We start from the raw sequence: 17,462 nt of genomic DNA, 5'->3' as shown, positions 1-17,462 counted from the left end.
GGGAATATTGCGATTTCATTTCCTAATCGGAAAAAGAGAAAATAACTGCATTCAAGTGTAATAGCCAATTATCAAGTTTACTTTCAATCACTGCGATTTTGTTTATATTCTAATGTTGAGCACATTCATTTAAACCTGCACTAACTGGACACTTGGGTGTACGTGAGAACACACTTCAATCGTCCTGATAACCGGAGTCACATGAGCTGTACACCGCACCACGAGGCACTTGATAAAGACATAGCAGAACTGAAGTAGTTAATTAATCAATGCGCTGATTGTCTGTGAAGTTATTCTAAGTAGGGACTTCGATAACATTTTGTTCAAGGAGGTCTTGTTTACCGCTCAATACAAGGACAGGAGAATGTCAATGATTAAGCAATCATTACCTTCCCCGCCCGACACTACCAATGATTAAGATCTTATTTTTACGGGGTTTTGGAACTTTCCAAATACCTTCATACTATGGTTCTTTAAGTGTGCACTAACTGTAGACTTGGGTGTACGTGAGAACACACCTCACTCGTCCTGATAGCTAGAGTCACCCGAGATGTACGCCCTGCACACGTATCTTGGATACTGCCAATATAAGTCGCCCCATATGTTTAGCGATAAAGGGAAAATTTCTCAATTATCTAGGTGGTAATTTCCAGGGATTTAGTTTATATTCTGATTTTCAACACATTGTAGATGGATCATTTAAACCTACGACGAGGCACATGAGACAATAGATAGCAGAATTGAACTAGTTTATTATCCCAGACGCTGATTGTCTGTGAAGTTATTTAAAGTTGGTAATCTGATTTTGTACAGGGACAAATTGTTTACTGCTCATTGTTAAGGCGGGGAATGTCAATGGTTTTGCATGTATTACCTTTCCAGCCTGTCACTGCCAATTCACCCGGACTTTGGTACTTTTCAAATATTTTCAAATGATTTATGTAAATAATAATAATACATTTTTAAAACCGCGCTCTACGTGCGTCTCAGTGTTGCTTACACTAACATATAAAAACTAAAACCACAAAGATAAATTAAAAACTAACAAAAAAATTTTAAAGCTAAAATATTTAAGTTAATCAAAATATCATTTACATGAAAAAAAGATTTTTAAAATTCCTTTCAAAAGAGTGATAAGAATCATTCAAAGCCACATTTGATACGTTAATAAAACTTGGACCACAAAATAATTGCCGCAATCTTAAAACCCCTGTGACAAAATGTTTTTAGTCTTTTTGGTATCGTTTCGCTTTAGTTGAAATTGACCACTAGAGAAAAGTTTTATATATATATATATATATATATATATATATATATATATATATATATATATATATATATATATATATATATATATATATAATTCTCTTATATTGTTCATGTAAAGTCAATAATAATATCTTATAGACTATTCTTTGAGGTTGCATGTGGGTAACCAATGAAGATCGTGGAGAACTGGTGCACATGTGAGAACCACGTGATATGTTGGAACTTCTGAGTTTACGAAGAAGACGAGCTGCTGAATTCTGAATAGACTGATTTTCCCCATTTGATAGTTATGCATTCCGAACAAAAGGATTTTAAAATAATCATGTCTAGAAGCCACAAATTCATGGATGAGTAGCTCTGTTTGTTTGCTGTCAATAAGGTAAAGAACCTTACATATTTTAACTTTAAAAGGCTTCTTATTTTCCGTATTATCCTATCGCCTCCGTCCTTGGACCCATGGACTGTTAGAATCACCTGATTTTATTAAATATTAACGTGTCTATAATTTATACCTTGTAAACACGATAAAGAGACAATGTTTGATATAGGCAAGGTTAGCACAGCACAATTAGTTTGAATGCTTAATTGTCTTAGCGCTCAGCCTGCTGTTCAGACAACGACAGCATGTTCTTGTACGTTCCGGTGCGGTGTCGGTATTTTTCAGTATCAACTGTAGGTCTTTGTATGTGTATAACAATCGCACACACTCAAACACTCACACACGGGCATGGTTTGATAAAGGTAACCTATTCATGTATCTTTATCTTTTTAACTTTCGATTTCTTCCCTGTGTAATTAATAAGTTAAAGATTGTTTCCACGCCTGCAAATATTGCAGACATTATTAATGAATATTACATCAAAGTATTATGGATTTTATCTGCCATGTAACTTGTAAAAATTAATAAACTCAAATACCTTTGGCTGCCCTTTTGATTATCCCCTCACGCAGTTTCATGGGTTTGCACTTTAAACGGTATTTTGATTAAAAAAACTGTTATTCACAATGTTTTTATTGTGAAAGATAGACCTCACAGGAAGAGTTATTATCCCTTTAATGAGCGAAAGATATTTTTCAAGTGATTTTCCAATATCATTTCCTCCTCGGCAAAGAGAAAAAAATATTTGCATTCACGTGTAAAAAACAATTATCAAGTTGAACTTAAAGCACGGGTGTTTAGTTTATATTCTTATGTTGAACACATTCTAGATGGCTCATTTAAGCCTGCACTAACTGTAGACTTGGGTGTACGTGAGAACACACCTCACTCGTCCTGATAGCTGGAGTCACCCGAGCTGTACGCCCCACCACGAGGCACATGATACAAGAGATAGCAGAACTGGGCTTGTTTATTAACCCAGACGCTGAAGTTATTCTACGTAGGCACTCTAGTAACATTTTGTACAGGAACATATTGTTTACTGTTGAATATTAAGGCGGGAAATGTCAATGATATAGCATTTATTACCTTTCCAGCCTGTCAGTAGCAATTCACCTGGACTTTCACACTTTCAAATACAAATATTTTACAAATATTTTCAAACGATTTTATGTAAATAATAATGATAATACTCAACATGCGTCTCAGTGTTGCTTACACTAACATATAAAAACTAAAACCAGAAAGATAAATTAAAAACTAACATAAAGTTATTTAAAACTAAAATATTTTTGTAAATCGAAATATTCTTTAAATAATCTTTTCAAAACAGTGATAAGAGTTAAGACACATTTGATATGTTAATAAAATTGGATCACAAAATAAGTGCAGCAATCTCAAATCTCCTGTGACAAGATAAGGTCATTCACATTAGACAGTTTACCGCGGTCGCGTTTACTCCGATTGAATCGCGGTTAACGATCAGTAGCGATATAATTCCAGAAATCATACTTCCTGTTCAGCATGCACTCTATTGTTCGGATAATTAAAAATCCGACCCTTTATATTTAAATTATTTTATTTCAGATATATGAGTTTACCGCAAAACGGGGGCAAAAGAGAAGATACTATGTCCCTTACGAAAATTTCCTATAGGATTTCCTATAGGATCCTATAGGAAATTGTCCCTTTTTCCTATAGGATCCTATAGGAAATCTTATAGGATCCTATAGGAAATCCTATAGGATCCTATAGGAAATCTTATAGGATCCTATAGGAATTCCTATAGGATCCTATAGGAAATCTTATAGGATCCTATAGAAATTCCTATAGGATCCTATAGGAAATCTTATAGGTTCCTATAGAAATTCCTATAGGATCCTATAGGAAATCTTATAGGAACCTATAGAAATTCATATTAACTGATTTGAATATTTTTACAGCTTTTTATATATTGTTGGATCTTTGGCAAAATTGGTAATAGTCGAGTAGCCAGAACGCTAACCCTGCAATGTTTTTTCCTGTAAACTTTTTTTGCTGAAATGCATTCTTTAGGTCGAGAAAAGCAAAATTAGCTTGGTTGCTATTTTAGAGACCTTGAGCATTTTTCAATATGGCCGTCAATTTATGAGGAAAAATAGAAAAGCGACCAGAAGTCGCCGGGTAAACTTTATTGACAGCTTTTTATGTACAGACACAGATGTGTCTGTACATATTGCCATCACCTGCGTCTGTCGTCGCCGATGGCGATGCCGATGCCGTCGCCGTGCACTTTCCTTGTAAACACGATAAGTGGAAGGCAGTTTTACTTTTTGGCTTTATATTTACAGAGCTGATGAATATTCATAAAACGCAGGTCAAGTTCGAAAATCAGCATGATCGGGCCATTATTGTAGAAGTTATGCTGTTTTTTCACTTTTCAGCATATATGCAACCTTGTAAACACATTTTAAGGAAAACCGTTAGGCCTATTGTCATGAAACTCACAGGAATGGTCTGTCTTACTAAAACGCAGGTTGAGTTCAAAAATCAGCATAATCGGGGCATTATTTTAGAAGTTATGCTGTTTTTTCACATTTCTTCAGATTTCCTCAGATTTAATTCTTAGGCATGTTAATAGCCTTATTATTTAAGTAATAAGATACGTAAAAGTGTTTGTTTGACATTTCCTGCATCTTTACAACATTGTTAGTTGATTATGTAAAAATGATGGTAAACTTGTTATCGTGTATTGTGTAATAAAGTGTCAAAAATGGAAATAAACTCATATCATTGCAGTTTGTCAGATTCAATCATTCACTATGTTCAGAATCTCAGAATGGAAGAAACTGGACATTTAACACTGTTCTATTGATATTTTTCACATCTCATCAATTTTCTTAGTTGATCTTATAAAAATGGCAGTAACCTATTAATTTTGTTTTATGTTAAAAAAGTGTTAAAAATGGAAATAAACCCATTTCAGAACAGTGCAGTCTTGTTAACATTTTGGCATCTTTAAGTCGTGACTTTGAAGTTCCATCGGCCTAAAAAACCTTTGTTAGTCACGTTTACTATTTGTCCATGATACTAATATTTTATTATAAAAAATTGATGATCATTATGCTGTTAAACATTATGTAATATTGCATCAAAATTTGAAAAAAAACCTATTTTGGGCACTGCTCCCATGATGACCATTTCAGAAAAACCATGTCACTTACTGTTCTCAAACAGTACAGTTGATATGTACAGATGTGTCTGTACATATTGCCATCACCTGCGTCTGTCGTCGCCGTCGTTGCTGTCACTGTCGCTGTCGCCGGCGCCATGCACTTTCATTGTAAACACGATAAGTGGAAGGCAGTTTTACTTTTTGGCTGTATATTTACAGAGCTGATGAATATTCATAAAATGCAGGTCAAGTTCGAAAATCAGCATGATCAGGCCATTAATGTAGAAGTTATGCTTTTTTTTTTCACTTTTCAGCATATATGCAACACTGTAAACACAATATAAGAAAAACAGATAGGCCAATTGTCATTAAACTCACAGGAGTGGTCATTCCTGCTAAAACGCAGGTTGAGTTCAAAAATCAGCATAATCGGGCCATTATTTTAAAGAAATGCAGTTTTTGCACATTTCCTCAGATTTAATTCTTAGGCATGTAAACAGTTTCATTATTGAACTAATAAGATACGTAAAAGTGTTTGTTTGGCATTTCCTGCAATTTTACAACATTATTAGTTGATTATGTAAAAATGATGGTAAACTTGTTATCGTGTATTGTGTAATAAAGTTTCAAAAATGGAAATAAACTCATATCATTGCAGTTTGTCAGATTCAATCATTCACTATGTTCAGAATCTCAGAATGGAAGAGAATGGACATTTAACACTGCTCTGTTGATATTTTTCCCATCTCATCAATTTTCTTAGTTGATCATATAAAAATGGCAGAAAACTGTTAATTTTGTTTTATGTTAAAAATTGTTAAAAATAAAAAAAAAAAAACATTTCAGAACAGTGCTGTCTTGTTTACATTTTGGCATTTTCAAGTTGTGACTTTGAAGTTCCATGGGCCTGAAGACCTTTGCTAGTCACATTTTCTGAATATCCATAATACTAATATTTTATTATTTAAGTTGATGGTCATTATGCTGTTAAACATTATGTAATATTGCATCAAAATTTGAAAAAAAAAACTATTTTGGGCACTGCTCCAATGATGACCATTTAAGAAAAAACATGTCATTTACTGTTCTCAAACTTACAGGAAAGAAACATGGGACTAAAATACAGCTTCAGTAGGAAATACAGTCTGTTTGGTAATTCTTACTGCCAGTTAAACAGTTATTTTGTGAAAATTTAATTTTTCACATATTGGCATTTTTAAGGTGTGACTTTGAAGTTCCACGGGCTTGAAGACCCATGCTAGTCACATTTTCTGAAAATCCATGATACGTTCATTTTATCATTAAAAATTGACGGTCATTATGCTGTTAACCATTATGTAATATTGCATCAGAATAGAAGAAAACACAATTTTGGGTGCTGCTGCCATGATGACCATTATGGGAAAACCATGTTACTTATGATTGCCAAACTTTCAAAAAAGAAATACAGGACTAAAATGCAGTCTGAGTTGGAAAAGCAGTCTAAGTGACTTCTTTTTCTGGAAGTTATACATTTTCAAAGTGTAAACTTGTCACATATTTTAATTACATTGGTATTACCTGTTGAGGATAATTAAAATTTGATGTTGAATTTGCAGTTTAACATAATGTATTTTTGCATCAGAATTGACAGTAGCTTATTTTGTGCATAGTTATTTCCTGTTTTTTGTCTGTACATTTGACAGCTTTGCTGCCTTGTTTGAATGTGTATCCTATCAGGAGAGCAAAACAGTACTGTTGAATACACTTTAGCCCATTACATGTAGCAAAAAACCCAAAATGGCTGTCAAAACATATGGTAAAAAGTAAAAAAGATGCAAAATAAGTTCGTTTTTTTTGCAAATTTAGCCTTATTAAAAACATATCCGCCTTTTCTATTTATGTCCATTATGATAATTTGTTAGTAATGGTCCTAAACTCTCAGAAACTGCTTATTTGACATTAATCAGATGGTGGCACACAGTGCCATCTCCTGTGAGTCCATTTGCCACTCCGACGAGCCCTATAGCCAAAGCTTGCTATGTTATATCTTGCAAGCTTTTTAAAAATATTTTTTTTCATCTGGGTTACAAAATTTAGAGAAGCTTATAAGCTTGACTTTATTTGCCAGTTGATAATTGAAATATTGATAATTTTTCAAAATTCAAGATGGCCTTCAATTTGTTATATGAATAGCGAGAGCCATACATTCAAATAAAAATTTTAATGCTTCACTCCATTGTTCATCATTACATATTTATGTTTATATCCATGCAAAGTGCGATCATTTATTTCATTTTTGCAAGTTATTTTAATAAAAATGGCCTCCAAATCATAATGGAAGGGCAAAGAAACAACTGTAAAACTACAAGGCTTTTAACTGAAATAGATTTTAACTGGAACAAATATAAATACATATATAAAGTAAAAAACGATACATCTGCGTTCAAGACATAGCACACAATAAAACATATTTTTAGGTTAAATGATACGAAAAACGAAAACCAATATGTCCGTCAATGCTACTCTATGATCAAACCAAACATTGATTGCGGATATCTCATTCTAAATCAAAAATAACATTGTGGATGATTAAATGAAAGGCATTATTATTTTAGTATGTGTAAACTAAATCATTTAGAAATAAAAAGGCGTAAAACGTTTTTCTTCAGGTTAGATTATATTTTTTGTTAACTTTTTAAATATTTTAACACCTATGAGTAAAGGCATTTTTGTTGTTTAATAATGAATTTTATTATAAATAATCAAGATCCAAGCAGGGGTATACAAACACAGCGGTTAGGGCCCATGAGGTCAGCTATTCTTGACAAGGTGACATAGATCGGGGATATGCGAGGGCTACCCATCGACATAATGTATTTGAAATGTTTTTTCTTTTTTCTTTTTTTTTTTTTTTTTTTTTTTTGCCAATACTTACAGATAATGGAAGCTTTGAGATAGAAATGTATGCATTTTTCTACTTGTAGGGTAGATGTAATTATTCATTGTAGATTTATTGATGCCTTAGTGCTCGGGAAGTTGATGAGTTGTCATGTTGCCATGGTTCATTGCACATGGGAAAGCTTTTTTTGCAAAAATGGACCAAATACACATTGAGCAATACTCGTTGGGCATCTGCACATTTTGAGGATAGGTTTTGGAGGCCTACAAAGGCCTAAAAAAAAGCAGCCACCCATGTTGTTAGTCCAGTGAACGGAATCGTGCCATGGCTATTATGTGAACAACGTACATCTCTGGGCACTGGGTGTGAGGGGAGTCTGATTTGAGCTATAATATAGGGGCTGTCCCCACCCCACAATCAGGAACCTGGTTGAATGCCACAGCATGCCAAATTAGATCAATTAATTACCTCATTTTCAATTTGATTAGATGATCAAATGCATTACTGTAATACATACCTTCCTCAATCCGATTTTTCTACACTCTATACCCTTCCACTATGCTCCTGAATTTAAACTGTCTTGATAGCTGTATACTCATTTGCTGCTTGTCTCATATAAACAAAGACTTAGACAGGATACCACACATCTGATAACACCTAATAGGCGGTTACTGTTACTAGTGTAACAATAGCTACAGTAGTAGTGACCTAATAATAGGTGCCAGGCTAACAAAAGAAATTCACAGTTGTTGAATATGTGGTTATGGCTGGTGGAGTAGGGCATTCTCTAGCTAACATCAGTTGACTGTTAAACCTTACAAGTGATTGAGCATGGTTTATAATGTATCTTTATATTATTTTAATTTGTCCCCATTTCCCATCCTTTATGAGGGACATTACTATACCCATAATGTTCACTTACACTTTTACATTATATTTTATATATTAGGCAGGATTGCATTTTCACTTTTTAAAACAGCCAAGCTAGCTAGGTCAAGTAAAATCCGATTAGATAAGGTTGACGTTCAATATAATAGAAAAAATATGAAGTATATAAGTGAATATGATCACACAAAAAGTAAAAATACATTATATACTGATATTAAGACCAGTTTCATTATTTTTCATTCAACCTGGCTTTATAAAAAATCACTATATGAATTAGCATAGGTTCCTATAGAAATTCCTATAAGATTTCGGATAGGATCTTATAGGAATTTTTGTAATGGTCTGATAATATATTTAAAATTATATACTGATATTTAGACCAGTTTCATTATTTATCATATAACCTGGCCTTATAAAAATTTCCTATTTGAATTAGCATAGGATTTCCTTTACGTTCCTATAGAAATTCCTATCAGATTTCCTATAGGATCCTATAGGAATTTTTGTAATGGTATGAACATAAATAAAAAATAAAAATTATATACTAATATTAAGACTAGATTCATTATTTTAATTCAAGCCGCCCTTATAAAAATTCCCTGTATGAATTAGCATAGGATTTCCTATAGGTTCCTATAGAAATTCCTATAAGATTTCCTATAGGATACTATAGGAATTTTTGTAACGTTCTGAACATAAATTAAAAATCAAAATCCTATACTGATATTTAAACCAGATTCATTATTTTTCATTCAACCCGCCCTTATAAAAATTCCTTATATGAATTAGCATAGGGTTTCCTATAGGTTCCTATAGAAATTCCTATAAGATTTCCTATAGGATCCTATAGGAATTTTTGTAATGGTCTGAACATAAATTAAAAATTAAAATTATATACTGATATTTAGACCAGATTCATTTTTTTTTCATTCAACCCGGCCTTATAAAAATTTCCTATATGAATAAGCATAGGATTTCCTATAGGTTCCTATAAGATTTCCTATAGGATCCTATAAGATTTCCTATAGGATCCTATAGGATTTCCTATAGGATCCTATAAGATTTCCTATAGGATCCTATAAGATTTCCTATAGGATCCTATAGGAATTATTGTAATGGTCTGAACATAAATTTTAAAAAATAATTTCAGCTTCAATGATTTGGCACAATAACATTCCTAATGATAAAATATTTCTCCATAAAAGATTATTTTACAAATGATCAATTTTTCAAGATTTCTTTAAAATAGAAATTAAAGAATTTCTATAGAATCCTATAGATGACTATAAGATTGTGCATTATAATCAATAAAAAGCATTTTTGCTTTAACAGTGATATATAATTGACAATTCCACTGATAAAATTGACCTATATCAAATATCTTTTGTTTAGAATGATATTTGTTTATAAGATATGTATTTTTCTCAAGATTTTAACTTACAACAATTTCCTATAGGATCCTATAGGAAATCCTATAGGAAAGGTGCCCTATAGGATCCTATAAGATTTCCTATAGGATCCTATAGGGCACCTTTCCTATAGGATTTCCTATAGGATCCTATAGGAAATTGTTGGAAGTTAAAATCTTGAGAAAAATGCATAACTTATAAACAAATATCATTCTAAACAATAGATATTTGATATAAGTCAATCTTATCAGTTTAAGTAGCAGTCTCTGTAAGGTTCAGAATAGGGTGGCACATGACCCTCTCAGATTTTGATGAAAATTGGTGTATTTGTTCATTATAGCCCCAAACCAACATATTGGATATTGGTTTGTTTGAATCACCCTCGGTTGCCATGGTAACAGCACTTAAAATTTTTCACCCAAGATGGCGGAATCCAGATTGCAAAATTTAAATTTCAGCTATATTTGAGCTAAAAAACCATAAATGTGGATAAATAATCATTTTTCATTTTCAGACATTGTTTAATATCATATCCTATTTGAACTAAAAACATATAAATAAATGTTTTTGGTGGCCTTTAAAAATTAGAAAAATAACTTTGAAAATGGGGAATTTTCAAAAATTCCAATTTTTGCTAAAATGCCAAAATTTGCAAATTTCAAATACATTTTTCATAGACTGGCCAAAGCCATCTATTATCACCATACCTTACATAAGAAAGTACATGTACTGTCCTTTTATAATCAAAAATAAAATTTTTTTCAAACACATTTTTCAAAAAATTATTCAAATTTTAAAATTCTTAATCCAAGATGGTGGCAACCAAATTGCACATTTTACATATTTGTGTATATAAAAAATAGCAAACATGGTTAAACACATATTTTTTATTTGTATGTTGCTAAATCCTAAATCTTGATTAAGTGAAAAACATAAAAAATATAATTTTTGCTGTCCTTTAAAAATTAGAAAAATAACTTTGAAAATGGGGAATTTTCAAAAATTCCAATTTTTGCTAAAATGCCCAAATTTGCCATTTTAAAATATACTTTTCATAGACTGGCCAAAGCCATCTATTATCACCATACATTACAGAAGAAAGTACATGTACTGTCCTTCTATAATCAAAAATAAAATTTTTTTCAAACACAGTTTTCAAAAAGTTATTAAAATTTTAAAATTCTTAATCCAAGATGGCAGCAATCAAATGGCAAAATGTCCCTATTTCTGCTTTAAACTAAACAAGCATGGATAAAAACACACATTTCATTTTTGTATCCTGCTAAATATTATATCTTGATTTAGTCAAGAGCATATTACTTAGTATTTTAAACAGTCCTAAAAAATTAGGAAAAAAAAACTCTTAAAATGGCAGATTTCAAAAATTTCACATTTTAGCTAAAATGCCCAAATTTGCCATTTTCAAATACATTTTTCATAGACTGGCTAAAGCCACCTAATATTGTCATACATTATAAGTGAATGTTTTGAGTTAATTTTTTAAAATATTTTTTCAAACATTAAAAAAAAATATGCAAATTTTAAAATTCACAATCCAAGATGGCATCAACCAAATAGCAAATTTTCCATATTTCCCTATTTCTGCTTTAAAAATGGATTAAAATACAAATCTTGTACTTGTGTCCTGCTAAATAACTTGATTAAGTCAAAAGCACACAGGTAAATATATTGTGATATTTTAAAATGATGAATTTTCACAAAGGGACTATGGGTGTTAATCTTTCAGGGTCATACAATAACAGCAATGTGGTGGTATTCTTTTGGTTGACATCCAATAGTTGAGAAATATCTCCTGCCAGTCTCAGCTTCAGTTTCCATCTCTTGTGGACTTTCTACCACTGTCCCCACCCCAGATTAGTTAACATTTTTATTTGATTCTTTTAATTGTCTATGAATATATTTTAAACAAGTCACAGTGAAATAAAACTTGTTTTTAGTCTTTCTTATTTGAAAGAAAATGAGGCATCTCCTCTGCATAGTAGTAAATTATATAAATATTTATTATGGTGTTCAGCATTTTTGTCACAAACTTAAAATACCAATATATATTTTCCCTCATGCTCCTTGCCCTAAGATGTTCATAATTTATTAATTTTGCTAATTTTCTTTTGGTATACAACTTATTTGTAAGAATATTTGTTGTAGGTAAAGTCCATTGGTAACCAGCTACACTATTAGAAGTTGTGATATCAAAGCAAAGCAGTTATCAATGTTAAGGGTGCCTCAACATGATAGTATTTGATGCATTTTGTCCCGAGAATCATGCATGATCATACATTTTGATGAGTCCAACATCTGCCTCAGCACTGAGGACTAATTTGGCATGTAACAATCAGGTAGAAAGTATCATTATGATAATTTCCCCTATTTAAGTTACTATTTACAATTTTTAATGTAAATAGTAAAGTTAAGTCACCTGCTAGTTTTCAGTAAAGAAATATGAGAAAAATTTATGGATAACACAGACTTTATGATATCAAAACTGTGGGAGCATTATACTAAGCAGGACTTGATTGGGTGAGTCTTTAATACAAATAGCATGATTATCAAGGCTTATAAAGCAATTCGTTAAGTAATGCTATCTTGTTTTCTCATAAATATTTCTTGTGACTGAAAATCTAATGTACTGCTATATCTTTCCAAGAAAGACTGAGCTGCAAGACTAGTTTGTCAAATAAAGTGCAATAGTACACACCATATCACTCCCATTCTGAAAGGATAATACTGGCTGCTTGTACTTTGTATTATTTTTAAGGCGATACAAACACAGGGACCATTATATTTATCTGATCCTATCTGTTTTACCTCACCATGGTGGTCCACACATTTTAATACTGAGAATGACCTTATTTTAGAACAGTCTATTTTAGAGAAGGGGTGCCTCAAAAGTTATGGAGATCGGGCTTTTATAATCTATGCCCTCAAATTATGGAACGCCTTACCAAATTTTATTAGAAAAGCAGACGACTTTGACAGTTTTAAATCCCTTCTTAAAATTCACATTTTTAAATCTGTCTATATCTCATAGGTTTATATATATATATATATATATATATATATATATAATGTTTTTAGTAGTGTTAATTTTAAATGGTTTCCAAGTGTTTCAGATTTAAATATAGTAGTGATTTTAATGATTTTAGTTATATTATTGTAAGGTGCCTTGAGGTAGCATGTAAGGCACCATATAAGAATATAGCTATCTTTTACATGTCTATTTTGTTTTTCAAGTTTTTTTTTATTTAGAATCCTGGTTGTGAAGAACTAGAAACTCTTTCACTTGTATGAGTACCAATTTCTACTATATATATTAAGTATTCAAGTAATCTGTTCTGTTATCGACTTCAAGTACCTGAGAGGGCACGACGGGCCTTACAGGGCGCTGTTTTAAATTGGAGGTAGACCATACTCAAGCAGTAAATAGCCGTAAAACACAAACTCACGTTGAACATCAAAACTTTATTAGAAAACCTGTATCAAAGTTGACACTGACTGTAATTTAGAGTAAAGTAACTGACAGTGCTTTACTTATTTGTCGATTATATCGGATATTAACGGCAAATGCACGTGAGGGAGAAGACGAGTTTTTCACAGTGGTACGTGTACCTGGTAGTTTTCTTGATATCCGTAGTTAGTAGTGCCGATTATTTACGACCATAAAGTTCTACCAGTCCTTTCTTGTGGGTAATTTATGAAAAACTACATATCATGCCGTAAATAAAAAACTGTGTGCATTCTCCTTCCACATACGAAACCGACGGCAATCAGAGCTCCCGCCATCTTGGATAAAATTAGTTATGTTGTATATAAAAAAAAACGATGTGCGGAAACAAATACTACACACCAGTCGGCATAAAAACGATCCAAGCAATAAATGATCCAGAATACAAGTGCCATTTATCAAAAAAATATCCATTTCATGAGGTAAATAACCTTAATTCAATTTATTTACATCAGAATGAGTTCGTAGTTTAGCAGTCACCGCTACTGCGCATGCGCAGATGGTCTTTTTCGCGTAGTTTTAGCGTTGATTGTTTTTAATGTAATTTAACCATTTTATGTTTTGAAAAAAATTTTATTTCATTTTTTGGTACCTGAATATATGCTGTAAACATCTTTCATAGCCATCTTGTATAACTGCTTCGGCCATACGAGTTATTTGTCAGTGAATATGGGGTTACCTGAACATTTTATATAGAAAAGCATATGAGAGAAAATTTTCAGGCTGAACTATAAAACGCTCTAAAAAATAAATTATTTTAAATATGCAACTTTTCGGGCTCAATTTATTAGTTTTTAGCATAGTTCTTCACAATAAATTAAAAGAAAACAAAATCTGGGAGGGTCATGTTCCAATGCCCCTATGTTATTTTTCTGATTCTTACAGAGACTGGTACTTAATTGTCAATTATATATCACTATTAAAGCAAAAATGCTTTTTATTGCTTGTAATGCACAATCTTATAGTCTTCTATAGGATTCTATAGAAAAATTCTTTAATTTATATTTTAAAGAAATCTTGAAAAATTGATCATTTGTAAAGTAATCTTCTATGGAGAAGTATTTTATCATTAGGAATGATTTTGTACCAAATCACTGAAGCTGAAATTATTTTTTAAATTTATGTTCAGACCATTACAAAAATTCCTATAGGAAATCTTATAGGATCCTATAGGAAATCTTATAGGATCCTATAGGAAATCTTATAGGATCCTATAGGATTTCCTATAGGATTTCCTATAGGATCCTATAGGAAATCTTATAGGATCCTATAGGAAATCTTATAGGAACCTATAGAAATTCATATTAACTGCTTTGAATATTTTTACAGCTTTTTATATATTGTTGGATCTTTGGCAAAATTGGTAATAAGCACTGGCCCCTCAAAACAAAAGATAATATCATGTTTACATTCTTTATTTAATATGTATAAATGTGTATGTATAAGGAATTTTTATAAGGCCAGGTTGAATGAAAAATAATGAATCTGGTTTAAATATCAGTATATGATTTTGATTTTTAATTTATGTTCAGACCATTACAAAAATTCCTGTAGGATCCTATAGGAAATCTTATAGGAATTTTTATAGGAACCTATAGGAAATCCTATGCTAATTCATACAGGGAATTTTTATAAGGCCGGGTTGAATAAAAATAATGAGTCTAATCTAAATATCATTATATAATTTTAATTTTTAATTTATGTTCAGACCATTCTAAAATTCCTATAGGATCCTATAGGAAATCTTGTAGGAATTTCTATAGGAAATCCTATGCTAATTCATCCAGTGATTTTTTATAAAGCCGGGTTAAATGAAAAATAATGAAACTGGTCTTATTATCAGTATATAATGTATTTTTACTTTTTGTGTGATCATAATATTCACTTACTTCATATTTCTTCTATTATATTGAAAGTCAACCTTATCTAATCAGATTTTACCTGACCTTGGCTGTGTTAAAAAGTGAAAGTGCAATTCTGCCTAATATATAAAATATAATGTAAAAGCATAAGTGCGAACAGCATGGGTATAGTACTGTCCCTCATAAAGGATGGGAAACGAGGATAAATTAATATGTTTATAAAGACACATTTTATTATAAACCATGCTCAATCACTTGTAAGGTTTAACAGTCAACTGATGTTAGCTAGAGAATGCCCTACTCCACCAGCCATAACCACAGATTCAACAACTGTGAATTTCTTTTGTTAGCCTGGCACCTATTATTAGGTCACTACTCCTGTAGCTATTGTTACACTAGTAACAGTAACCGCCTATTAGATATTATCAGATGTGTGTTATCCTGTCTAAGTCTTTGTTTATATGAGACTAGCACCAAATGAGTATACAGCTATCAAGACAGTTTAAATTCAAGAGCATAGGGGAAGGGTACAGAGTGTAGAAGAATCTGATCGAGGAAGGTATGTATTACAGTAATGCATTGGATCATTTGGGCATCTAATCAAATTGAAAATGAGATAATTATTTGATCTAATTTGTAGTTTACCTTGTAAACAACATATCTATATTACATTGAACAAGTTATAATTTATAATGAAGAAACAAGGATACATAATGCAATCATTGTTTAGTCTCTTTATTTCTTATAAGACTGTAATCAATTGCTCAAATTTCTTTAAATGCAGTTGAATCTAAAAAAACTTTACATTTCATTTAACTTTTGGTTTGTGATTTATTAAAAATTATCTATTTAATGTTATCCACAACTGCCTCCAAGGGACCATCATGATATATAACTGAGGAAGACCCATGCTAATAAATAACATACAATTAACATGTTAGAGGGGCTGTCAGGGCAAATTTCATTACCTCACACATTCTTCAGGATCGTTTATTTGCCAAGTTTTCTTTCCCTTTAATTTCTTTTCAGCTCTTAATGTAAGGTAAACACCATAGTTTGTTTCAAAATATTTTTTGCTAACCTATACATAATGGAAATGAAATGTGCATTGTGATAATCTGGCCATTTTGCTTACATAAAAGCTATAAAATTTAATTTGGGGGTTGCTTTTTTTTTGTGGTTTGGACTGATGATTTAGGTCAAGCAAAGACTGGTGAGAATAGGGAATTACCATTTACCCTTGGAAATGAATTTTCTATGAGTTTTTGGGACTTTTTTGGCCCTGGCAGCTTTGTAATGGCCCAATTGCATATTTAACCAGAGTAGAGTTTTCTCCACTGTGGATTTCTGCATTTTAAAATTCGTTTCTGATTGTTCCTGTGGACTTGGTCCTATAAAATATGTTCATGTTCTTTATATTTTTTTTTTACAAATTGTCCAGCTTTAATACCTTGTCTTTGAAAAAAATTCAGTTAACTAATAAAGGCTATGAATTGCTCAAAATAGAATTGGTGCAATGATTATTATTGTTTTCAGAAATTTTTTCCTTCATCATTTTGCATTTTTGTAGACATGTACAATTAATTGAAATTCACAATGTCTTTCTTTCAGAATACGTCTGCAAATGGTTCAACGCAACTCAGACGGAGGTTAAGAAGGTTATCACAGTAAAGTTGAACAATGTGCAAAAGACTTATCACAGTAAAATTGAACAATGTGCAAAAGACTTTTGTCTGAAATTCTTCAATTATTAAGTGACTGAAGCAGTATGCTGACAACGGACACGGTCTGGCCAAGGGAGGTTTTAGCCACTTATTCTGGCAGGAGTTCAAACTCACACAAGAAAAAGACAGTGACGCCACAGCTTGACAAGACATATTGGATACTTGTGATAACTTTTAGAACTTATAATTAAAAAGCAGTAGCAACACCATTAACTTTGCAAAAATCTATGAAACAATTCTCTAGTAAGCTGGTTGCATACCATACTGTGGAATATGTACATACATTTATACATATTGAATAAAGAATGTAAACATGATATTCTCTTTTGTTTTGAGGGACCAGTGCCTATCACCAATTTTGCCAAAGATCCAA

General features: G+C 31.7%; 2 protein-coding genes and 1 long non-coding RNA gene across 3 annotated transcripts in view; 1 reads left to right on the top strand and 2 right to left on the bottom strand.

The window, feature by feature from the left end:
* Positions 1-17,462, bottom strand: part of LOC147759363 (E3 ubiquitin-protein ligase TRIM56-like) — a 102,328-nt gene that overhangs the window by 34,967 nt on the left and 49,899 nt on the right. The window lies entirely within an intron of this gene.
* The window catches only part of LOC147759367 (SH3 domain-binding glutamic acid-rich-like protein 3), a 191,822-nt gene that overhangs the window by 156,457 nt on the left and 17,903 nt on the right, over positions 1-17,462 (bottom strand). The window lies entirely within an intron of this gene.
* On the top strand, positions 14,410-17,406 carry LOC147759370 (uncharacterized). The gene is made up of 2 exons (XR_015331380.1): positions 14,410-15,924; positions 16,977-17,406. It is a non-coding gene; the product is annotated as an uncharacterized LOC147759370 (long non-coding RNA).

Source organism: Lingula anatina, chromosome 10 (genome assembly GCF_051362555.1).
Source record: "Lingula anatina isolate TDL-2025a chromosome 10, LinAna3.0, whole genome shotgun sequence".
Taxonomy (NCBI): domain Eukaryota; kingdom Metazoa; phylum Brachiopoda; class Lingulata; order Lingulida; family Lingulidae; genus Lingula; species Lingula anatina.
The sequence above is the reverse complement of the archived record's forward strand: the minus strand, read 5'-3'. Positions and strand labels throughout refer to the sequence as shown.